This window comes from Pseudophryne corroboree, assembly GCF_028390025.1.
Source record: "Pseudophryne corroboree isolate aPseCor3 chromosome 7 unlocalized genomic scaffold, aPseCor3.hap2 SUPER_7_unloc_3, whole genome shotgun sequence".
NCBI classification, from domain to species: Eukaryota; Metazoa; Chordata; class Amphibia; order Anura; family Myobatrachidae; genus Pseudophryne; species Pseudophryne corroboree.
In genome coordinates, this window is record NW_026967612.1 from 517,822 (window position 1) to 541,355 (window position 23,534).

General features: G+C 48.6%; 12 non-coding genes and 2 pseudogenes across 12 annotated transcripts; all 14 read left to right on the forward strand.

The window, feature by feature from the left end:
- The first annotated feature begins 15,748 nt into the window (after nucleotides 1-15,748).
- On the forward strand, nucleotides 15,749-15,912 carry LOC134986346 (U1 spliceosomal RNA). The gene has a single exon (XR_010192241.1). It is a non-coding gene; the product is annotated as a U1 spliceosomal RNA (small nuclear RNA).
- Nucleotides 15,913-16,064: 152 nt separating this feature from the next.
- LOC134986400 (U1 spliceosomal RNA) lies at nucleotides 16,065-16,216 on the forward strand (annotated as a pseudogene).
- A 682-nt stretch (nucleotides 16,217-16,898) lies between these two features.
- LOC134986506 (U1 spliceosomal RNA) lies at nucleotides 16,899-17,062 on the forward strand. Its single transcript, XR_010192375.1, has one exon. It is a non-coding gene; the product is annotated as a U1 spliceosomal RNA (small nuclear RNA).
- Nucleotides 17,063-17,214: 152 nt separating this feature from the next.
- On the forward strand, nucleotides 17,215-17,377 carry LOC134986411 (U1 spliceosomal RNA). The gene has a single exon (XR_010192297.1). It is a non-coding gene; the product is annotated as a U1 spliceosomal RNA (small nuclear RNA).
- A 671-nt stretch (nucleotides 17,378-18,048) lies between these two features.
- LOC134986494 (U1 spliceosomal RNA) lies at nucleotides 18,049-18,212 on the forward strand. The gene has a single exon (XR_010192363.1). It is a non-coding gene; the product is annotated as a U1 spliceosomal RNA (small nuclear RNA).
- A 152-nt stretch (nucleotides 18,213-18,364) lies between these two features.
- Nucleotides 18,365-18,516, forward strand: LOC134986424 (U1 spliceosomal RNA; annotated as a pseudogene).
- A 682-nt stretch (nucleotides 18,517-19,198) lies between these two features.
- Nucleotides 19,199-19,362, forward strand: LOC134986507 (U1 spliceosomal RNA). The gene has a single exon (XR_010192376.1). It is a non-coding gene; the product is annotated as a U1 spliceosomal RNA (small nuclear RNA).
- Nucleotides 19,363-19,514: 152 nt separating this feature from the next.
- LOC134986406 (U1 spliceosomal RNA) lies at nucleotides 19,515-19,677 on the forward strand. Its single transcript, XR_010192292.1, has one exon. It is a non-coding gene; the product is annotated as a U1 spliceosomal RNA (small nuclear RNA).
- Nucleotides 19,678-20,348: 671 nt separating this feature from the next.
- Nucleotides 20,349-20,512, forward strand: LOC134986495 (U1 spliceosomal RNA). Its single transcript, XR_010192364.1, has one exon. It is a non-coding gene; the product is annotated as a U1 spliceosomal RNA (small nuclear RNA).
- A 152-nt stretch (nucleotides 20,513-20,664) lies between these two features.
- On the forward strand, nucleotides 20,665-20,827 carry LOC134986433 (U1 spliceosomal RNA). The gene has a single exon (XR_010192314.1). It is a non-coding gene; the product is annotated as a U1 spliceosomal RNA (small nuclear RNA).
- A 674-nt stretch (nucleotides 20,828-21,501) lies between these two features.
- LOC134986350 (U1 spliceosomal RNA) lies at nucleotides 21,502-21,665 on the forward strand. The gene has a single exon (XR_010192244.1). It is a non-coding gene; the product is annotated as a U1 spliceosomal RNA (small nuclear RNA).
- A 152-nt stretch (nucleotides 21,666-21,817) lies between these two features.
- LOC134986410 (U1 spliceosomal RNA) lies at nucleotides 21,818-21,980 on the forward strand. The gene has a single exon (XR_010192296.1). It is a non-coding gene; the product is annotated as a U1 spliceosomal RNA (small nuclear RNA).
- Nucleotides 21,981-22,652: 672 nt separating this feature from the next.
- On the forward strand, nucleotides 22,653-22,816 carry LOC134986489 (U1 spliceosomal RNA). The gene has a single exon (XR_010192358.1). It is a non-coding gene; the product is annotated as a U1 spliceosomal RNA (small nuclear RNA).
- Nucleotides 22,817-22,968: 152 nt separating this feature from the next.
- Nucleotides 22,969-23,131, forward strand: LOC134986469 (U1 spliceosomal RNA). Its single transcript, XR_010192341.1, has one exon. It is a non-coding gene; the product is annotated as a U1 spliceosomal RNA (small nuclear RNA).
- Nucleotides 23,132-23,534: the final 403 nt, after the last annotated feature.

Consider the following 23,534-nt stretch of genomic DNA (forward strand, 5'->3'; position numbering starts at 1 on the left):
TAATCCCACCTCATCGCTACAGCAACCCTGAAAATCTAATTCACATCTCTCCCACAAACTCATACCCCCTATCCTGTGCCCTCTGGAATGCCAGATCCGTTTGTAACAAACTGGTCCCCACTCATGACCTTTTCATTTCCAACTCCCTACACCTACTAGCCATTACTGAAACTTGGATTACGCCCTCTGACACTACTTCTGCTGCTGCTCTCTCTGCTGGGGGCCTTACATTCACACACACACCCCGACCTGGGGGTCGCCATGGGGGTGGTGTTGGGGTCCTTTTACCTTCTAGTTACTCCTACCAACTCATACCACCAGAACCATCCCTTATATTATCTACATTTGAGGTCCACTCCATATGTCTCTTCCAACCAGTCCATCTTAGAGTAGCTGTCATTTACCGCCCCCCTGGCACTGCTTCCAAATTCATCGACAACTTTGCTTCCTGGCTTCCTCACTTCCTCTCTTCTGACATTCCCACCATTATCCTAGGCGATTTCAACATCCCTATTGACATCCCCACACAATCCCCTGCCTCTAAACTCCTTAACCTCACCTCTTCACTTGGTCTCTCCCAGTGGACCTCCTCACCCTCCCATGTGAATGGGAGCTCACTGGATCTGGTCTTCACTCACCGCTGTGATATTTCTGATTTTTCCAACTCCCCATTTCCCCTCTCTGACCACCACCTGCTCTCCTTCAACCTATCTCTCTCGACTTCCCCATCTCAACCTCCTAAGGCTACCATCACTAAGCGTAACATTGAAGCTATTGACACCACATTCCTTTCCTCCCTGTTTGACTCACTTCTCTCTCCTATTCTCTCTCTCTCTCATGCCCTGAACAAGCCACTTCCACATACAATGCTTCCCTTACTTCTGCTCTTGACTCTGTTGCTCCACCAACCACTGTTCACCCTCGCAAATTAACACCTCAACCCTGGCACACCAAATGCACCAGATATCTGCAAAAATGCTCACGTACTGCTGAGCGACACTGGAGGAAATCACGCTCTAAGGCAGACTTCCTCCATTTCAAACTTATGCTCTCATCCTTCAGTGCTGCCCTTTCTCTTGCTAAACAGTCATACTTCAAGAACCTCATCTCCTCCCAGTCTTCCAACCCCCGGCGCCTCTTTGCCACTCTCAACTCACTCCTCTGCCCACCTCCACCTCATCTCCCTTCCTCACTCTCTGCTCTTGACTTTGCCACTTACTTCACATCCAAAATTGACTCCATACGTCAGGACATCACATCACACCAGACTATCAGTAACCAGCCTTCTCCCATCCCTTACCAACCCTCCCCATCCCTCGCACCAACTCTGTCATCTTTCTCCCATGCATCTGGAGAGGAAGTCATGGCCCTCATTCGTTCCTGTTCCCTCACCACCTCCCCACTTGACCCTATCCCCTCCCGCCTCCTCTGCCACATCTCTTCTTCTGCTTGTTCCCATCTTTTCCACCTTCTCAATCTCTCCCTCTCATCAGGCACTGTGCCCTCTGCCTTCAAGCACGCTCTCATCTCTCCTATTCTTAAAAAACCTACCCTTGATCCAAACTCTCTCTTTAACTACCGACCCATCTCTCTTCTCCCTTTTGCCTCCAAACTCCTTGAGCGTATTGTCTACAACCGCCTTACTTCCTTTCTTTCCTCACACTCACTGCTTGACCCATTCCAGTCTGGCTTCCGTCCTCTCCACTCCACTGAAACTGCCCTTACAAAAGTATGCAATGACCTCCATGCTGCTAAATCTAAGGGACACTACTCTCTACTTATTCTACTTGATCTCTCTGCTGCTTTTGACACTGTGGACCATCCTCTCCTACTGCAAATCCTTCACTCCATTGGTCTGCGTAACACTGCCCTCTCTTGGTTGTCGTCCTACCTTTCTGACCGTTCATTCTCTGTCTCCTCTCATGACTCCACCTCCCCCTCACTTCCACTAACTGTAGGGGTACCCCAAGGTTCTGTCCTTGGTCCTCTTCTCTCTCTATACGTCCTCACTAGGTAAGCTCATTAGTTCTTTTGGTTTCCAATATCATCTCTATGCTGATGACACTCAAATCTATCTTTCCTCTCCAGACCTCTCCCCTACTCTCCTCACTCGTATCTCCAACTGTCTCTGCTATCTCTTCCTGGATGTCCCAGCTCTTTCTTAAACTTAACATGTCTAAGACCGAGCTGATCATCTTCCCTCCCTCCCGCATAACCTCACCTCCTACAATCTCATTATCTATTGATGGCACTACTATCTCCTCTACCCCCCAAGTGCGCTGTCTTGGAGTAATCCTTGACTCCTCCCTCTCCTTCAAACCACACATTCAGCACCTCTCACAAACCTGCCGTTTTCATCTAAAAAATATTTCCAGGATCAGACCCTTTCTGACCCAGGATGCTACTAAGACTCTTATCCACTCACTGATCATCTCCAGACTGGACTACTGTAATCTCCTCCTGACTGGCATTCCTGACAAATACCTCTCTCCACTCCAATCTATCCTCAATGCTGCTGCCCGGCTAATTTTCCTCACCAAATGCACTACGTCCACCTCTCCTCTCTTACTAGTCCTTCACTGGCTCCCCTTCCCTTTCAGAATCCATTTCAAGCTTCTCACACTTGCTTACAAAACCCTCACCCACTCCTCTCCCATCTACATCTCTGATCTTATCTCGCTTTACACTCCCACCCGTCCTCTTCGCTCTGCTAATGCACGCCGACTCTCCTGCCTACGGATTACTTCCTCCCACCTCCAAGATTTTTCACGTGCTGCACCACTTCTCTGGAATTCCCTACCTCTCCCCCTCAGACTCTCCACCTCTCTACAAAACTTCAAATGGGCTCTCAAGACCCACTTCTTCACCAAACCCAGCCAAATCTCATCCTAAACCTCTGTTCCACGCTCTCTATGTACCCCATCTGTCTCACCCCTGTCTGTCTACCCCTCCCCTTTAGAATGTAAGCTCTCATGAGCAGGGCCCTCTTCCCTCATGTGCTTACTCTTTTCTTACTTTAATAATCTTCAGCTGCACCAAATCCAGCAGTCTTCTGCCACCTGATACTTATTCCAGTGTCATCTGCTGATGTAGCTATGTTTATTTACCCTGTACTTGTCCTATATTGTCATCAACTGTAAGTTGCTGTTTTCCTGTTTGATTATTTGTTTATGTACTCTGTAATTTGGTGCTGCGGAACCCTTGTGGCGCCATATAAATAAAGGATAATAATAATAAATAATATATTATATAGCAGTACGGTACAGTAGGCCACTGCTCTACCTACCTCTGTGTCGTCAAGTATACTATCCATCCATACCTGTGGTGCATTTTAGAAAAAAACATATCTCGGCAGAGCAATCTATATATCCATCATTTTTCAGACAGCAACAGTGGGTATTGTATTAGTCACCCAATCCATCACTTTTATAGGGTTACATGCATCCACATGCTACAGCCTGTCTCAATAATTTTACTGTCACGGTGTGTGTGTTTGTGTTTTTATTTGGGTATTTTTTGTTGTTGTAGAACTACAGGTACCAGCAAGCCCGTTATTTCCCCGCCTGCTGGTACTTGAGGTTCTCCAAGTACCAGCAAGTGGGGGAGGCTTGCTGGGCCTTGTAGTTCCACAACAAAAAAACAATATTCTTTTTTTACACATATGGCTATCAGCCCGGCACCGACCACACAGGGGTGCTGGGGACAGCCTCGGGCTTCACCCCTGGCCCTTGGGTGCCTCGAGGGGAGGAACCTCTTGATTTAAGGGATCCCCACTCCTCCAGGGAACCCCGGCCAGGGGTGACTAGTTGGAGGGGTAATGCCAGGGCCGCAGGGACCTACATAAAAGTGTCCCCTGGCTGTGGCATTATCTCTCTGGCTAGTGGAGCCCGGTGCTGGTTTTAAAAATATGGGGGACCCCTACATCTTTTGTCCCACATATTTTTTGGAACCAGGACCCGTCTAAGAGCCCGGTGCTTGTTGTCTAAATACGGGGAACCTCTGTCCAATTTTTCCCCCAGTATTTAAATAACCAGGACCGGCTCAAAGAGGCTGGTTATACTAAGGAGGGGGGACCGCACACATTTTTTTTAACCCATTCAGACCCTTCTCCTTTAAGTTAATGGAAGCCCTGGACAACAAAATTGCATTCATGTCCTCCTCCCTCACCCTTCCCAGTCCCAAACACTCATTTTTTTTTCTTTAAAAATTTATAATATATCACAAGAACAATGAGCAGGCAGGCAGCGGGCATTGGCGGCATCGGACTGATATAGAAATTAGTGGTGGAGGGCTGGGTCAGTTGATTGTGGGAGAGTTTGTAAGCCATTGGCGGTGGCAGTGGGTATCGGCTCAGAGGCAGTAGCGGGCATTGGCTAAGGGTCATCGGCAGGATTCGGCGGACATTATGGCTGTAGTGCCTCACTAGCCACTGACCTCACCGCACGCCACTGTGGGACAGATGTAACATGCAGAGAGAGGTAGATTTTGGGAGAAGGAATGTCCTAGCATAACTGTTAATTGCAGTGTAATACTGTAATTCAACTGTGCAGCATTTGTGGCTAAATGTCAAAGAAGCCAGTATTTACCCTGCATGCAAAACAATAAATGTATTTGCACATACCTCCAAACTAACCCAATTTTTGCAGGACAGTCACTTTTTTTGGGAATGTCCAGCTAACCCAAATACCCCCCCCCCCCCAGTGTCCCATAGTCATGGGGAAGGGGGGGGGGGTGGAAGGCTCCCTGTAGCTTGTTGCTCTGCAAATATGCACATTGTGGGTAATTCAGACCTGATCGCTAGGGTGTGTTTTTTGCATCCCTGTGATCAGGTGGTTGCCGCCTACAGCGGAAGGGAAAATTTGCTGTGCAGGTGTGTGATCACATGTGCACAAGAGCTGCACAGCTCAGCACTTACTCAGCCATTGAGGTGACGTCACAAATCCTCCCACAAAACGCCGGGTCCCTCCAGTGTTTTTCCGGACACTCCCTAGAAACATTCAGTTGCCACCCACACAAACACCCTCTTCTTGTCAATCTTCTTGTGATCTCCGGACCGTCGCACCTACGCATTGTGGCGCATACGCATGTGCAGTGCAGACCTGATTGCCCGCTGGGTGAAAATAAATTGAAGCGATCTGGTCTGAATAAGCCCCAATGTCTATTCACGGGAGACAGAGGGGCTGGGGTATGGTCAGCAGCTCACAGAGCACCTATAATGACAAAAATGGGAGACATGGCTCATGATCGCGATATACCTGCGAAGGTACGCCCTCTATTGATTGACAGGCAGAGGCATTCGCATTTTCTGCGGAGCACCCGGAGAAAATGTAGGCACATGCACAGGATGGACCCTGCGTATATGCCCCCATCCTCTTCATAGTTTTTGGGGTTGGAACGAGCAGTGTGAAAACATCAATCGATGGGGGTAATTCCAAGTTGATCGCAGCAGGAATTTTGTTAGCAGTTGGGCAAAACCATGTGCACTGCATTTACGAACAGATGATTTTTTATATAAATTTTAAAATGTTAGTAAATGTGTGTTTTTTTCAACCTGGAAGCCCAACATCGATTAAGATCGATCTTAAATAGACCCCTGGGTTTTAAGGATAACCATGGTTGAGTCCAATAATTAATTCACATTGACCGAAGTTCTAATTAAGTAGTGATGTGCACCGGAAATTTTTCGGGTTTTGGGTTCGGTTCCGCGGCCGTGTTTTGGGTTCGGACGCGTTTTGGCAAAACCTCACCGAAATTTTTTTGTCGGATTCGGGTGTGTTTTGGATTCGGGTGTTTTTTTCAAAAAACCCTAAAAAACAGCTTAAATCATAGAATTTGGGGGTCATTTTGATCCCATAGTATTATTAACCTCAATAACCATAATTTCCACTCATTTTCAGTCTTTTTTGAACACCTCACACCTCACAATATTATTTTAATTGGTATTTGGTACCGGGGACACAGTACCTCAATCAAGTCTATAGTTGGCTCTGAAATCAGCATTAAACTGGATCCACACTTAGATTATCTGTTCAATTTTTTTTTCTAGTTGAAACAAAATTATGCTAATATGTGGCAGCAAATGACAATTGACCATTTGCTCCCAAACACTGGAAAACATCAAAAAATGGTCATTTAGATAAATTGGTTAAATCCATTTCATTTAGCTAATTTATCCAAACTACCTTTATTGTATCTTTGTGGGTGAATGATGTGTGGGTCAGTGTTGAGGGTGGTGGAGGAGATGGGTAATAGGCACAGCAGGGTGTGGACAGTCAAATAGTGTGCTTAGAGGTGCAGATAAATAGGGATATCTAATAATTCACCCACTATTCTATAGAATTATTAGATATCCCTATTTATCTGCATTACTCACCTAACACTCAGCATTTATCTACATGCTGATGCTATTCATAGCACTTAGCTTGCAAGTATTTTACCCATAAGAAGACACATTAGATGTTCCCTCTCTTTTCATTAAAGACGTCCCCAGCAACCATACTGTACTATACTACAACAGGAATAATTACTGTGGGGGATTATACCATTTGATCTGGAATAAAGGGAAAATATTGTGGAAAGAGTGCTGTAAGTGTATGATATGTAGAACTATTGCCAGGTTCTGACATTTGTCAAGTGAATTACTAATATACATTCAACTAATATTACATAGTGTCCAGTAATTCAGTATCAGACTAATTGATAAAGTCAATTTGGATCAATAATAAAGACACAACACAGGTAGCGAACCTTGATATTAATAAATGTATTTCCATTTATTATATATGGTAATTACATTATACAAACTTATTGTACTTTATCTCGTGTTTAGACAATTTTAACGAATTTATTAAAAGTAAATTTTTAAATCATCATTTGTGCGCCAGCAAAAGAGACATTCTTTTCTCTTCTCCTTTCCTGCATAACATTACTTGTCTCTGGTAGCACCCCCGAACGTCCTACAATTAATATTTAATATAACTGATGGACATTTATTGGGGCCTCTTCATACAAATATTTAGAATTTAATAGCTGGTGCAGAACACATCCCCTTCCCCCCATTCCCTGTATATCTGGATTCACCAAGGAAATGCTGATACTGACTCCAAGAAGAAAGGGAGTCTCTTCCCTATGAAGGTGAAGCCTTGTTTGGCGACGGCCTAGTTAATTTGATCTCGGCAGCTCCCGCAGGTAAGTCAACCTTCTTGCACTATGTTCCCTCTCAACGGATAAAGACGCATCATTATCTGATGCAGTCATTTCGGCCCAATAGATATGCAAGAAGTTAAGATTCCCCTTTCTTTGCAGGTAGAGGAAGGAGAAGAGGGAAGAGGTCTGTAGCCTCTTCAAGATTGCAGGAGCAGAGATTGTCCTCTGCTTCTGCCAAATCCACTGCATGACGCTAGGGCTTTCTTGCAGGAGCCCGCACCAGTGGGGGCACGTCTAAAACTCTTCAGTCAGTTCTGGATTCATTCGGACCTGGACTCGTGGGTTTTATAAATAGTGTCCCAAGGGTACAAACTGGGGTTTCAAGACGTTCCCCCTCACCGATTGTTCAAATCAGCCTTAGACAGCAGGGAGAAGGTTTTTATTCAAGCCACTTCGTGGTCCCGAAGCCGGACGGCTCAGTCAGACCAATCTGAAATCTGAAATCCCTCAATTTCTACCTAAAGAAATTCAATTTCAAGATGGAATCTCTCACGGTAGTGATCTCCAGTCCGGAGGAAGGAGATTTCATGGTTTTGGTAAACTTAAAGGATGCCTACTTACATGTTCCCATTTAGCCACTGCATCAAGCTACCTGAGGTTTGCAATTCAGGATTGTCATTACTAATTTCAGACGTTGCCATTTGGTCTGTCCACGGCTCCGAGGATTTTCACCAGGGTGATGGCGGAAATGATGGTTCTCCTTCGCAAGCAAGGAGTCACAATTATACCGTACTTGGATAATAGTTTGCTGTCTGTTTCCACTTCTCTTTTCTTGAGCCGCTCCGTTCTATGCCCTTGCGCACTATCCTAACTTCTCCCGTCTGCTTACTTTGTGCCTTCCAACGCACAATGCGAACTACAGGTAGTGCTGCAGGGCCCACACCTTTTTACTTGCCTTACAGAGCAGCTCTGGAGCTGTTACAGTGCCCAGCTGCTGCAAGAAATCAGCTTGAATGCTTCAGGGGCTGGGGCATAGCCAACATGAGCCCCACACCGAAGGAGGGTGGAGGTGTTTAATGCGAACTAGGGGTCATCCAAGCGCCGCAAAAGGCCGCCATGCCCTGCATAACCCTTTTCTCTTTTCATATGCAGATGAGGGTTCCAGCCAACTTTGGCCCACTGCTTGGATGACATCACCGTATGCAAATCCGTCTTCTGCAGACCTTCTCCCAGGAATGCTTTTACTAGTTGTTGCATTTGGTTTGTTGTTTGGGGGTGCTTCAGTATTAGGCAGCCTTCTACCCTCCCATGTTCATCTCACCTGCCAGGTGAGATACTATGATCATGAAGTTGCTTCTCCCAGGGCAAGGCTCACCCATTGCCAGGCCGATGCAAGAACTGGCAGCCCGACTAGAACATCAGGAGGCTGCACAGGGCCACATCATCCGCTGTCTCCAGGATCTCTCTACTCGGCTGGATGGGATTCAGACAACTCTCCGTGGATCAGGCGCGTCTGGTGCGTCAACCACAGTGACTCCAGCTATAACCCCACCCACCTTACCCATTTCTGCTCCACGTCTTCATCTTCCAACGCCAGCAAAATTTGACGGATCTCCAAGATTCTGCAGGGGATTTCTCAACCAGTGTGAGACTGCAAGGGATATTGGACTCTTGAGTTCACGGGCCAATTTCATGGCAGTCTCGGATAGGAGGGCATTGTGGATTCACCAAGGGAATGCTGATGCTGACTCCAAGAAGAAAGGGAGTTTCTTCCCTATGAAGGTGAAGCCTTGTTTGGCGACGGCCTAGTTAATTTGATCTCGGCAGCTCCCGCAGGTAAGTCAACCTTCTTGCCCTATGTTCCCTCTCAACGGATGAAGACGCATCATTATCTAACGCAGTCATTTTGGCCCAATAGATATGCAAGAAGTTAAGATTCCCCTTTCTTTGCAGGTAGAGGAAGGAGAAGAGGGAAGAGGTCTGTAGCCTCTTCAAGATCGCAGGAGCAGAGATCGTCCTCTGCTTCTGCCAAATCCACTGCATGACGCTGGGGCTCTCTTGCAGGAGCCCACACCAGTGGGGGCACGTCTAAAACACTTCAGTCAGTTCTGGATTAATTTGGACCTGGACTCGTGGGTTTTACAAATAGTGTCCCAAGGGTACAAACTGGGGTTTCAAGACGTTCCCCCTCACCGATTGTTCAAATCGGCCTTAGTCAGCAGGGAGAAGGCTTTTATTCAAGCCTCTTCGTGGTCCCGAAGCCGGAAGGCTCAGTCAGACCAATCTGAAATCTGAAATCCCTCAATTTCTACCTAAAGAAATTCAATTTCAAGATGGAATCTCTCAGGGTAGGGATCTCCAGTCCGGAGGAAGGAGATTTCATGGTTTTGGTAGACATAAGGATGCCTACTTACATGTTCCGTTTAGCCACTGCATCAAGCTACCTGAGGTTTGCAATTCAGTATTGTCAAAACCAATTTCAGACGTTGCCGTTTGGTCTGTCCACGGCTCCGAGGATTTTCACCAGGGTGATGGCGGAAATGATGGTTCTCCTTCGCAAGCAAGGAGTCACAATTATCCCGTACTTGGATGATCTCTTGATAAAGGCGAGATCCAGGGACCAGTTGTTGCAAAACATTGCACTCTCCCTGACAGTTCTTCAACAACATGGTTGGCTCCTAAACTTGCCAAAATTGCAGTTGGTCCCAATGACGCGGTTGTTGTTTTTGGGAGTGATACTGGACACAGAAGAGGTTTTCTTCCAGTGGAAAGGCTATGGAGATCCAGAGTCTGGTCAAACAAATTCTGAAACCAGCAAGAGTGTTAATCCATCAATGCATTCGGTTGCTGGGGAAGATGGTTGCGGCCAACGAGGCCATTCAGTTTGGCAGGTTCCATGCTAGAGTGTTCCAGTGGGACCTGTTGGACAAGTTGTCCGGATCCCACCTACACATGCACCGGAGGATAATCCTGTCTTCCAAGACCAGAATATCACTCCATTGGCGGCTGCACAGTTCTCACCTCCTAGAGGGGCGATGGTTCGGGATCCAGGACTGGATCCTAGGGACCACGGATGCAACCCTCCGAGGCTGGGGAGCAGTCACACAGGGGGAAAACATCCAAGGAAGATGGTCAAGTCGGGAAAGTTGTCTCCACATAAATGTTCTGGAGTTAAGGGCCATTTAATAACTGCAGACACAGTACGCACTGGGACGGGTGCCCAGCATCCTCTACGGACTAAGAGAAAAGGATTTACCGGTAGGTATTAAAATCCTATTTTCTCTAACGTCCTAGAGGATGCTGGGGACTCTGTAAGGACCATGGGGATAGACGGGCTCCGCAGGAGACATGGGCACTTTAAGAAAGACTTTAGTTCTGGGTGTGCAGTGGCTCCTCCCTCTATGCCCCTACTCCATACCTCAGTTTGATACTGTGCCCAGTGGAAACTGTGTGCTTTTCAGGAGCTCTCCTGAGCTTTCTGACAGAAAGTATTTTGTTAGGTTTTTAATTTTCAGGGAGCACTGCTGGCAACAGACTCCCTGCATCGAGGGACTGAGGGGAGAGAAGCAGCCCTACTCTCTGAGTTGCAAGGTCCTGCTTCTTAGGCTACTGGACACCATTAGCTCCAGCGGGATTGGTACGCAGGATCTCACCCTCACCGTCCGTCCCAGAGCCGCGCCGCCGTCCCCCTCGCAGAGCCGGAAGATAGAAGCCGGGTGAGTATGAGAAGAAAAGAGACTTCAGCGGTGGCAGAAGACTTCATGATCTTCACTGAAGTAACGCACAGCACTGCAGCTGTGCGCCATTGCTCCCATACACCTCACATACTCTGGTCACTGTAAGGGTGCAGGGCGCCCTGGGCAGCAATATAAACCTCTTTTTGCAAAAATATAACATATATACAGCTGAGCACTGTATATATGTATGAGCCCCCGCCAATTTTACAGTTTAAGCGGGACAGAAGCCCGCCGCCGAGGGGGCGGGGCTTCTCCCTCAGCACTCACCAGCGCCATTTTTTCTCCACAGTACCGCTGAGGCAGCTCCCCAGACTCTCGCCTGCTGAAACCACGGTAGACAAGAGGGTTGAAAAGAGGGGGGGGGCACATAATTCGGCGCAAATTACATACAGCAGCACTACTGGGCAAACATTAAGTTACTGTGTTATTCCTGGGTTATATAGCGCTGGGGTGTGTGCTGGCATACTCTCTCTCTCTGTCTCTCCAAAGGGCCTTGTGGGGAAACTGTTTTCAGAAAAAGCATTCCCTGTGTGTGTGGTGTGTCGGTACACGTGTGTCGACATGTCTGAGGAAGAAGGCTATATTAGAGAGGAGCGGGAGCAAATTAATGTGGTGTCTCTGCGACAGCTGATTGGATGGATATGTGGAATGTTTTAAATGCTAGTGTAAACTCAGTGCACAAAAGATTAGACAAGGCTGAAGCTTCGGGACAGTCAGGGTCTCAACCCATGCCTGATCCTATGTCGCAGGGACTGTCAGGGTCTCATAAGCGCCCACTATCCCAGATTGTTGACACAGATACTGACACGGATTCTGACTCCAGAGTCGATTACGATGATGCAAAGTTACAGCCAAAATTGGCAAAATCCATTCGATATAGGATTATGGCAATAAAAGATGTTTTGCACATCACAGAGGAACCCCCTGTCCCTGACAAGAGGGTACATAAGTACAAGGGAAAGAAGCCTGAGGTAACCTTTCCCCCCTCACACGAGCTGAACGAGTTATGTGAAAAAGCCTGGGAATCTCCAGATAAAAGACTGCAGATTTCCAAAAGGATTCTTATGGCGTATCCTTTCCCATCAATGGATAGGTTAAGATGGGAATCCTCCCCTAGGGTGGACAAAGCATTAACACGCTTATCCAAGAAGGTAGCCCTCCCGTCCCAGGATACGGCTACCCTCAAAGAGTCTGCTGACCGCAAACAGGAGATAACCCTGAAGTCCATTTATACACATTCGGGTACCTTACTCAGACCGGCAATTGCGTCGGCCTGGGTGTGTAGTGCTGTAGCAGCATGGACGGATACCTTATCTGAGGGGATGGATACCCTAGATAAGGATACTATTTTATTGACCCTGGGGCATATAAGAGATGCTGTCCTATATGTGTGTATGCAAAGTACAGGTGGTGCTGCAGGGCTCACACCCTTTTACTTGTCTTGTAGAGCAACTCTGGAGCTGTTATTGGATCCATCTGCTGCAGGCCTTCCCCCAGGAATGCTTGCACTAGTTGTTGCATTTGGTTTGTTGTTTGGGGGTGCTTCAGTATTAGGCAGCCTTCTGCCCTCCCACATTCATCTGAAAATGTGTTCTCCCTGCAGTTGTTGTCCCCAGATGAGAGTTCCCTTGTGCTTCCTCAGTTGAATCTCCTTAACTTGATGGGGGTGTGCCCGAGCAGCCGCCCTCCACAGCCCTATCCCAACACATACTTATCTTGCATATGAGATCTCTTGATCATGAAGATAGTTCTCACAGGGTGAGGTTCATCCATTACATTTTAAAGTAGGAAGGTACAAATTACATATTCGAATTACATATATGTGCTGGATTCAAATGTTTTCCCCCCTTCCTTTCTCAATTGTGCCCATCAGCAGCTATTCTTATGTTGCAGCCAATGGTTGTGACACATTTTTTTCTTCTGTGGGGTACACTGGACTCCACAAGGATTCATATTGGGGTGTAGAGTAGGATCTTGATCTGAGGCACCAACAAGCTCAAAGCTTTTGACTGTTCACAAGATACTCAGCGCCCCCTCCTCTATAACCTCGCTTCCATGAACAGGGAGCTCAGTTTGTAGTTGGTGCCTTCAGTAGCAGGCCACTTAACAGGGGGCTGCCTCAGGCATCCTATTCTTAGCTATTAATTTTGACAAGAAAAGAAGAACTTTTTTAATAAGAATCTACAAGGGCTGCAGCAGGCTAGGTCTAATAGACATATTTACTGCAGCTCCATCACTCCCAGCGGCACAGTATACTCCAGTGCCCCGGTTGCTGGGTCACTGCAGCGGAGGCTCCGGTTTCTTCCTAAGGTCAGTCACACACACACCGCCCTCCGGGATCACGAGGCCGCTGATGAAAGGGTGGTAAGGGTCTTCTGTGCCCGCTTTATACTGTGATCCAGCGTGGCTGTAGGGGGCGGGCCGTGTGCGCACTGGCGTGGACACTGATTACTGGGCAGCTGCTCCACTAGCCACCAGGGACAGTTAAGGAGCACAGCTCTGGGGGTTTTTCTCCTATATTAACCCCATTTTGTACTACCCGCAGTGCATTGTGATAGGTAATAGGGCCTGATTCGGGTTGGATTGCAATCGCAATAAGCAATCCAACTGCAAAAATTGCTAAGAGCATACGCATCCGCCTGCAGATAATGCGATCGCCTCTGCCAGTCAATCGGTGCAGGGGGGGGGAGGGGGGTAAACAACACTCCATTCCCAAGTCAGAGATGGAGCGGTGCGGGGGCAGGGTTTCAATATTGGGTCGGCAACGGAGAAACAGGAGGCGTGGTCAGAGCGGCTGCATGACATCTCATGGGCCGGACTCCGCCAGTGGAGCCCCAGCGTCATGCAGTAGATTTTGTAGAGGCCGGGGAGGACTTCTGTTCCTGGGAGCTAGCTGTGTTGTGCATCTTTTTTCCTCTGCCCCTACCTCTGGCAAGAAAGGACGCACCTCACACTTTCTTGTTTCTTTGTGACCGAAAGGACTGCATTTGATAATGCAGAGCTTTCTTATGCTGTGAGGGAACATAAGGTAAAAAATTTGATTTTCCAGCTGTAGCTGTGCGTGTTAATGCTTTGTCCATCCTAGGGGAGGATTCCCATCGTAACCTATCCGTTGATGGGAAAGGATACGCCATAAGAATCCTTTTGGAAATCTGCAGTCTTTTATCTGGAGATTCCCAAGCTTTTTCACATAACTCGTTCAGCTCGTGTGAGGGGGGAAAGGTTACCTCAGGCTTCTTTCCCTTGTACATATGTACCCTCTTGTCAGGGACAGGGGGTTCCTCTGTGATGTGCAAAACATCTTTTATTGCCATAATCCTATATCGAATGGATTTTGCCAATTTTGGCTGTAACTTTGCATCAACGTAATCGACACTGGAGTCAGAATCCGTGTCGGTATCTGTGTCAACAATCTGGGATAGTGTGCACTTATGAGACCCTGACAGTCCCTGCGACATATGATCAGGCATGGGTTGAGACCCTGACTGTCCCAAAGCTTCAGCCTTGTCTAATCTTTTGTGCAATGAGTTTACACTAGCATTTAAAACATTCCACATATCCATCCAATCAGGTGTCGGCGGAGACACCACATTCATTTGCTCCCGCTCCTCTCTAATATAGCCATCTTCCTCAGACATGTCGACATACGTGTACCGACACACCACACACACACAGGGAATGCTTTTCTGAAGACAGTTTCCCCACAAGGCCCATTGGAGAGACAGAGAGAGAGAGAGTATGCCAGCACACACCCCAGCGCTATATAACCCAGGAATAACACAGTAACTTAATGTTTGTCCAGTAGCGCTGCTGTATGTCATTTGCGCCAAATTATGTGCCCCCCCTCTCTTTTCAACCCTCTTGTCTACCATGGTATAAGCAGGGGAGAGTCCGGGCAGCTTCCTCTCAGCGGTGCTGTGGAGAAAAAATGGCGCTGGTGAGTGCTGAGGGGGAAGCCCCGCCCCCTCGGCGGCGGGCTTCTGTCCCGCTTAAACTGTAAAATTGGCAGGGGCTCATACATATACAGTGCCCAGCTGTATATATGTTATATTTTTGCCAAAAAGAGGTTTATATTGCTGCCCAGGGCGCCCCCCCTGCGCCCTGCACCCTTACAGTGACCGGAGTATGTGAGGTGTATGGGAGCAATGGTGCACAGCTGCAGTGCTGTGCGTTACCTCAGTGAAGATCATGAACTCTTCTGCCGCCTCTGAAGTCTTCTTTTCTTCTCATACTCACCCGGCTTCTATCTTCTGAATCTGCAAGGGGGACGGCGGCGCGGCTCTGGGACGGACGGCGAGGGTGAGATCCTGCGTACCAATCCCTCTGGAGCTAATTGTGTCCAGTAGCCTAAGAAGCAGGACCTTGCAACTCAGAGAGTAGAGCTGCTTCTCTCCCCTCAGTCCCTCGATGCAGGGAGTCTGTTGCCAGCAGTGCTCCCTGAAAATTAAAAACCTAACAAAATACTTTCTGTCAGAAAGCTCAGGAGAGCTCCTGAAAAGCACCCAGTTTCAAATGGGCACAGTATCAAACTGAGGTATGGAGGAGGGGCATAGAGGGAGGAGCCAGTGCACACCCAGAACTAAAGTCTTTCTTAAAGTGCCCATGTCTCCTGCGGAGCCCGTCTATCCCCATGGTCCTTACGGAGTCCCCAGCATACTCTAGGACATTAGAGAAACTAGAATTTTAGTTTGGGGGTGCTTCAGTATTAGGCAGCCTTCTGCCCTCCCATGTTCATCTAAAAAAGATGTGTTCTCCCTGCAGTTGTTGTCCCCAGATGAGAGTTCCCTTGTGCTGCCTCAGTTGAATCTCCTTTACTTGACAGAGATGTGCCTGAGCAGCGGCCCTCCCCAGCCCTATCCCAAATCATACTTATTTTGCATAGGAGATACCATGGTCATGAAGATTGTTCTCCCAGGGTGAGGTTCATTCATTGCATTCTGGGTATGCTGACTCCTGTGATTTCCCCAAATGGGGGAAACTCGACTGCATTATTTGTGGTAGTGGGGGACTGTGTTTGTGCTTTCCTCTGGTCAGCTCTGGTAAAAGTCAGATTTCTTTGTCTCAGATCTTCCTCTAGCCTTGTTTTTCTTTCGAGAGTTCCCTTGTGCTGCCTCAGTTGGATCTCCTTCACTTGACAGGGGGGTGCCCGAGCAGCGACCCTCCCCAGCTCTAGCCCAACTCCTACTTACCTGCCAGGTGAGATACTATGATCATGAAGGTGCTTCTCCCAGGGCAAGGCTCACCCATTGCACTCTGGGTGTGCTGCTCCTGCGATTTCCCCAAATGTGGGAAACTTGACTGCATAATTTGTGTTTCCCGTGGTCGGATCTCGTATAATTCAGATCTCTTTGTCTCAGGTCTCTCTCCAGCCTAGTTTGCTGTCTGTTTCCACTTCTCTTTTCTTGAGCCGTTCCCTTCTATGCCCTTGCGCACGATCCTGACTTCTCCCGTATGCTTACTTTGTGCCTTCCAATGCACAATGCAAACTACAGGTAGTGCTGCAGGGCCCACACCCTTTTACTTGCCGTACAGAGCAGCTCTGGAGCTGTTACAGTGCCCAGCTACTGCAAGAAATCAGCTTGAATGCTTCAGGGGCTGGGGCATAGCCAATATGAGCCCCACACCGAAGGAGGGTGGAGGTGTTTAATGCAAACTAGGGGTCAGCCAAGCGCCGCAAAAGGCCGCCATGCCCTGCACGCCCCTTTTCTCTTTTCATATGCAGACGAGGGTTGAAGCCAACTTTGACCCACTGCTTGGATGACATCACCATATGCAAACCCATCTGCTGCAGGCCTTCCCCCAGGAATGCTTGCACTTGTTGTTGCATTTGGTTTGTTGTTTGGGGGTGCTTCAGTATTAGGCAGCCTTCTGCCCTCCCATGTTCATCTGAAAATATGTGTTCTCCCTGCAGTTGTTGTCCCCAGATGAGAGTTCCCTTGTGCTGCCTCAGTTGAATCTCCTTTACTTGACAGAGATGTGCCTGAGCAGCGGCCCTCCCCAGCCCTATCCCAAATCATACTTATTTTGCATAGGAGATACCATGGTCATGAAGATTGTTCTCCCAGGGTGAGGTTCATTCATTGCATTCTGGGTATGCTGACCTCTGTGATTTCCCCAAATGTGGGAAACTCGACTGCATTATTTGTGGTAGTGGGGGACTGTGTTTGTGCTTTCCTCTGGTCAGCTCTGGTAAAAATCAGATTTCTTTGTCTCAGATCTTCCTCTAGCCTTGTTTTTCTTTCGAGAGTTCCCTTGTGCTGCCTCAGTTGGATCTCCTTCACTTGACAGGGGGGTGCCCGAGCAGCGACCCTCCCCAGCTCTAGCCCAACTCCTACTTACCTGCCAGGTGAGATACTATGATCATGAAGGTGCTTCTCCCAGGGCAAGGCTCACCCTTTGCACTCTGGGTGTGCTGCTCCTGCGATTTCCCCAAATGTGGGAAACTTGACTGCATAATTTGTGTTTCCCCTGGTCGGCTCTCGTATAATTCAGATCTCTTTGTCTCAGGTCTCTCTCCAGCCTAGTTTGCTGTCCGTTTCCACTTCTCTTTTCTTGAGCCGCTCCCTTCTATGCCCTTGCGCACTATCCTGACTTCTCCCGTCTGCTTACTTTGTGCCTTCCAACGCACAATGCAAACTACAGGTAGTGCTGCAGGGCCCATACCCTTTTACTTGCCTTACAGAGCAGCTCTGGAGCTGTTACAGTGCCCAGCTGCTGCAAGAAATCAGCTTGAATGCTTCAGGGGCTGGGGCATAGCCAACATGAGCCCCACACCAAAGGAGGGTGGAGGTGTTTAATGCAAACTAGGGGTCAGCCAAGCGCCGCAAAAGGCCGCCATGCCCTGCATAACCCTTTTCTCTTTTCATATGCAGACGAGGGTTGAAGCCAACTTTGACCCACTGCTTGGATGACATCACCATATGCAAATCCATCTGCGGCAGGCCTTCCCCCAGGAATGCTTGCACTAGTTGTTGCATTTGGTTTGTTGTTTGGGGGTGCTTCAGTATTAGGCAGCCTTCTGCCTTCCCATGTTCATCTGAAAATATGTGTTCTCCCTGCAGTTGTTGTCCCCAGATGAGAGTTCCCTTGTGCTGCCTCAGTTGAATCTCCTTTACTTGACAGAGATGTGCCTGAGCAGCGGCCCTCCCCAGCCCTATCCCAAATCATACTTATTTTGCATAGGAGATACCATGGTCATGAAGATTGTTCTCCCAGGGTTAGGTTCATTCATTGCATTCTGGGTATGCTGACCCCTGTGATTTCCCCAAATGTGGGAAACTCAACTGCATTATTTGTGGTAGTGGGGGACTGTGTTTGTGCTTTCCTCTGGTCAGCTCTGGTAAAAGTCAGATTTCTTTGTCTCAGATCTTCCTCTAGCCTTGTTCTTTTTTCGAGAGTTCCCTTGTGCTGCCTCAGTTGGATCTCCTTCACTTGACAGGGGGGTGCCCGAGCAGCGACCCTCCCCAGCTCTAGCCCAACTCCTACTTACCTGCCAGGTGAGATACTATGATCATGAAGGTGCTTCTCCCAGGGCAAGGCTCACCCATTGCACTCTGTGTGTGCTGCTCCTGCGATTTCCCCAAATGTGGGAAACTTGACTGCATAATTTGTGTTTCCCGTGGTCGGATCTCGTATAATTCAGATCTCTTTGTCTCAGGTCTCTCTCCAGCCTAGTTTGCTGTCTGTTTCCACTTCTCTTTTCTTGAGCCGTTCCCTTCTATGCCCTTGCGCACGATCCTGACTTCTCCCGTCTGCTTACTTTGTGCCTTCCAATGCACAATGCAAACTACAGGTAGTGCTGCAGGGCCCACACCCTTTTACTTGCCGTACAGAGCAGCTCTGGAGCTGTTACAGTGCCCAGCTACTGCAAGAAATCAGCTTGAATGCTTCAGGGGCTGGGGCATAGCCAATATGAGCCCCACACCGAAGGAGGGTGGAGGTGTTTAATGCAAACTAGGGGTCAGCCAAGCGCCGCAAAAGGCCGCCATGCCCTGCACGCCCCTTTTCTCTTTTCATATGCAGACGAGGGTTGAAGCCAACTTTGACCCACTGCTTGGATGACATCACCATATGCAAACCCATCTGCTGCAGGCCTTCCCCCAGGAATGCTTGCACTTGTTGTTGCATTTGGTTTGTTGTTTGGGGGTGCTTCAGTATTAGGCAGCCTTCTGCCCTCCCATGTTCATCTGAAAATATGTGTTCTCCCTGCAGTTGTTGTCCCCAGATGAGAGTTCCCTTGTGCTGCCTCAGTTGAATCTCCTTTACTTGACAGAGATGTGCCTGAGCAGCGGCCCTCCCCAGCCCTATCCCAAATCATACTTATTTTGCATAGGAGATACCATGGTCATGAAGATTGTTCTCCCAGGGTGAGGTTCATTCATTGCATTCTGGGTATGCTGACCTCTGTGATTTCCCCAAATGTGGGAAACTCGACTGCATTATTTGTGGTAGTGGGGGACTGTGTTTGTGCTTTCCTCTGGTCAGCTCTGGTAAAAGTCAGATTTCTTTGTCTCAGATCTTCCTCTAGCCTTGTTTTTCTTTCGAGAGTTCCCTTGTGCTGCCTCAGTTGGATCTCCTTCACTTGACAGGGGGGTGCCCGAGCAGCGACCCTCCCCAGCTCTAGCCCAACTCCTACTTACCTGCCAGGTGAGATACTATGATCATGAAGGTGCTTCTCCCAGGGCAAGGCTCACCCATTGCACTCTGGGTGTGCTGCTCCTGCGATTTCCCCAAATGTGGGAAACTTGACTGCATAATTTGTGTTTCCCCTGGTCGGCTCTCGTATAATTCAGATCTCTTTGTCTCAGGTCTCTCTCCAGCCTAGTTTGCTGTCCGTTTCCACTTCTCTTTTCTTGAGCCGCTCCCTTCTATGCCCTTGCGCACTATCCTGACTTCTCCCGTCTGCTTACTTTGTGCCTTCCAACGCACAATGCAAACTACAGGTAGTGCTGCAGGGCCCACACCCTTTTACTTGCCTTACAGAGCAGCTCTGGAGCTGTTACAGTGCCCAGCTGCTGCAAGAAATCAGCTTGAATGCTTCAGGGGCTGGGGCATAGCCAACATGAGCCCCACACCAAAGGAGGGTGGAGGTGTTTAATGCAAACTAGGGGTCAGCCAAGCGCCGCAAAAGGCCGCCATGCCCTGCATAACCCTTTTCTCTTTTCATATGCAGACGAGGGTTGAAGCCAACTTTGACCCACTGCTTGGATGACATCACCATATGCAAATCCATCTGCGGCAGGCCTTCCCCCAGGAATGCTTGCACTTGTTGTTGCATTTGGTTTGTTGTTTGGGGGTGCTTCAGTATTAGGCAGCCTTCTGCCTTCCCATGTTCATCTGAAAATATGTGTTCTCCCTGCAGTTGTTGTCCCCAGATGAGAGTTCCCTTGTGCTGCCTCAGTTGAATCTCCTTTACTTGACAGAGATGTGCCTGAGCAGCGGCCCTCCCCAGCCCTATCCCAAATCATACTTATTTTGCATAGGAGATACCATGGTCATGAAGATTGTTCTCCCAGGGTTAGGTTCATTCATTGCATTCTGGGTATGCTGACCCCTGTGATTTCCCCAAATGTGGGAAACTCAACTGCATTATTTGTGGTAGTGGGGGACTGTGTTTGTGCTTTCCTCTGGTCAGCTCTGGTAAAAGTCAGATTTCTTTGTCTCAGATCTTCCTCTAGCCTTGTTCTTCTTTCGAGAGTTCCCTTGTGCTGCCTCAGTTGGATCTCCTTCACTTGACAGGAGGCTGCTCGAGCAGCGACCCTCCCCAGCTCTAGCCCAACTCCTACTTACCTGCCAGGTGAGATACTATGATCATGAAGGTGCTTCTCCCAGGGCAAGGCTCACCCACTGCACTCTGGGTGTGCTGCCCCTGCGATTTCCCCAAATGTGGGACACTTGACTGCATAATTTGTGTTTCACCTGGTCGGCTCTCGTATAATTCAGATCTCTTTGTCTCAGGTCTCTCTCCAGCCTAGTTTGCTGTCTGTTTCCACTTCTTTTTTCTTGAGCCCCTCCCTTTTATACCCTTGTGCACTATCCTGACTTCTCCTCCCGTCTGCTTACTTTGTGCCTTCCAATGCACAATGCAAACTACAGGTAGTGCTGCAGGGCCCACACCCTTTTACTTGCCTTACAGAGCAGCTCTGGAGCTGTTACAGTGCCCAGCTGCTGCAAGAAATCAGCTTAAATGCTTCAGGGGCTGGGGCATAGCCAACATGAGCCCCACACCGAAGGAGGGTGGAGGTGTTTAATGCAAACTAGGGGTCAGCCAAGCGCCGCAAAAGGCCGCCATGCCCTGCACGCCCCTTTTCTCTTTTGATATGCAGACAAGGGTTGAAGTCAACTTTGACCCACTGCTTGGATGACATCACCATATGCAAATCCATCTGCGGCAGGCCTTCCCCCAGAAATGCTTGCACTAGTTGTTGCATTTGGTTTGTTGTTTGGGGGTGCTTCAGTATTAGGCAGCCTTCTGCCCTCCCATGTTCATCTGAAAATATGTGTTCTCCCTGCAGTTGTTGTCCCCAGATGAGAGTTCCCTTGTGCTGCCTCAGTTGAATCTCCTTTACTTGACAGAGATGTGCCTGAGCAGCGGCCCTCCCCAGCCCTATCCCAAATCATACTTATTTTGCATAGGAGATACCATGGTCATGAAGATTGATCTCCCAGGGTTAGGTTCATTCATTGCATTCTGGGTATGCTGACCCCTGTGATTTCCCCAAATGTGGGAAACTCGACTGCATTATTTGTGGTAGTGGGGGACTGTGTTTGTGCTTTCCTCTGGTCAGCTCTGGTAAAAGTCAGATTTCTTTGTCTCAGATCTTCCTCTAGCCTTGTTCTTCTTTCGAGAGTTCCCTTGTGCTGCCTCAGTTGGATCTCCTTCACTTGACAGGGGGGTGCCCGAGCAGCGACCCTCCCCAGCTCTAGCCCAACTCCTACTTACCTGCCAGGTGAGATACTATGATCATGAAGTTGCTTCTCCCAGGGCAAGGCTCACCCATTGCACTCTGGGTGTGCTGCCCCTGCGATTTCCCCAAATGTGGGAAACTTGACTGCATAATTTGTGTTTCCCCTGGTCGGTTCTCATATAATTCAGATCTCTTTGTCTCAGGTCTCTCTCCAGCCTAGTTTGCTGTCTGTTTCCACTTCTTTTTTTTTGAGCCCCTCCCTTCTATACCCTTGTGCACTATCCTGACTTCTCCTCCCATCCGCTTACTTTGTACCTTACAATGCACAATGCAAACTACAGGTAGTGCTGCAGGGCCCACACCCTTTTACTTGCCTTACAGAGCAGCTCTGGAGCTGTTACAGTGCCAAGCTGCTGCAAGAAATCAGCTTGAATGCTTCAGGGGCTGGGGCATGGCCAACATGAGCCCCACACCGAAGGAGGGTGGGGGTGTTTAATGCGAACTAAGGGTCATCCAAGCGCCGTAAAAGGCCGCCATGCCCTGCATACCCCTTTTCTCTTTTCATATGCAGATGAGGGTTCCAGCCAACTTTGGCCCACTGCTTGGATGACATCACCGTATGCAAATCCGTCTTCTGCAGACCTTCCCCCAGGAATGCTTGTACTAGTTGTTGCATTTGGTTTTTTGTTTGGGGGTGCTTCAGTATTAGGCAGCCTTCTGCCCTCCCATGTTCATCTGAAAATGTGTTCTCCCTGCAGTTGTTGTCCCCAGATGAGAGTTCCCTTGTGCTGCCTCAGTTGAATCTCCTTTACTTGACAGAGATGTGCCTGAGCAGCGGCCCTCCCCAGCCATATCCCAAATCATACTTATTTTGCATAGGAGATACCATGGTCATGAAGATTGTTCTCCCAGGGTGAGGTTCATTCATTGCATTCTGGGTATGCTGACCCCTGTGATTTCCCCAAATGTGGGAAACTCGACTGCATTATTTGTGGTAGTGGGGGACTGTGTTTGTGCTTTCCTCTGGTCAGCTCTGGTAAAAGTCAGATTTCTTTGTCTCAGATCTTCCTCTAGCCTTGTTCTTTTTTCGAGAGTTCCCTTGTGCTGCCTCAGTTGGATCTCCTTCATTTGACAGGGGGGTACCCGAGCAGCGACCCTCCCCAGCTCTAGCCCAACTCCTACTTACCTGCCAGGTGAGATACTATGATTATGAAGGTGCTTCTCCGAGGGCAAGGCTCACCCATTGCACTCTGTGTGTGCTGCTCCTGCGATTTCCCCAAATGTGGGACACTTGACTGCATAATTTGTGTTTCCCCTGGTCGGCTCTCGTATAATTCAGATCTCTTTGTCTCAGGTCTCTCTCCAGCCTAGTTTGCTGTCTGTTTCCACTTCTCTTTTCTTGAGCCGCTCCCTTCTATGCCCTTGCGCACTATCCTAACTTCTCCCGTCTGCTTACTTTGTGCCTTCCAACGCACAATGCGAACTACAGGTAGTGCTGCAGGGCCCACACCTTTTTACTTGCCTTACAGAGCAGCTCTGGAGCTGTTACAGTGCCCAGCTGCTGCAAGAAATCAGCTTGAATGCTTCAGGGGCTGGGGCATAGCCAACATGAGCCCCACACCGAAGGAGGGTGGAGGTGTTTAATGCGAACTAGGGGTCATCCAAGCGCCGCAAAAGGCCGCCATGCCCTGCATAACCCTTTTCTCTTTTCATATGCAGATGAGGGTTCCAGCCAACTTTGGCC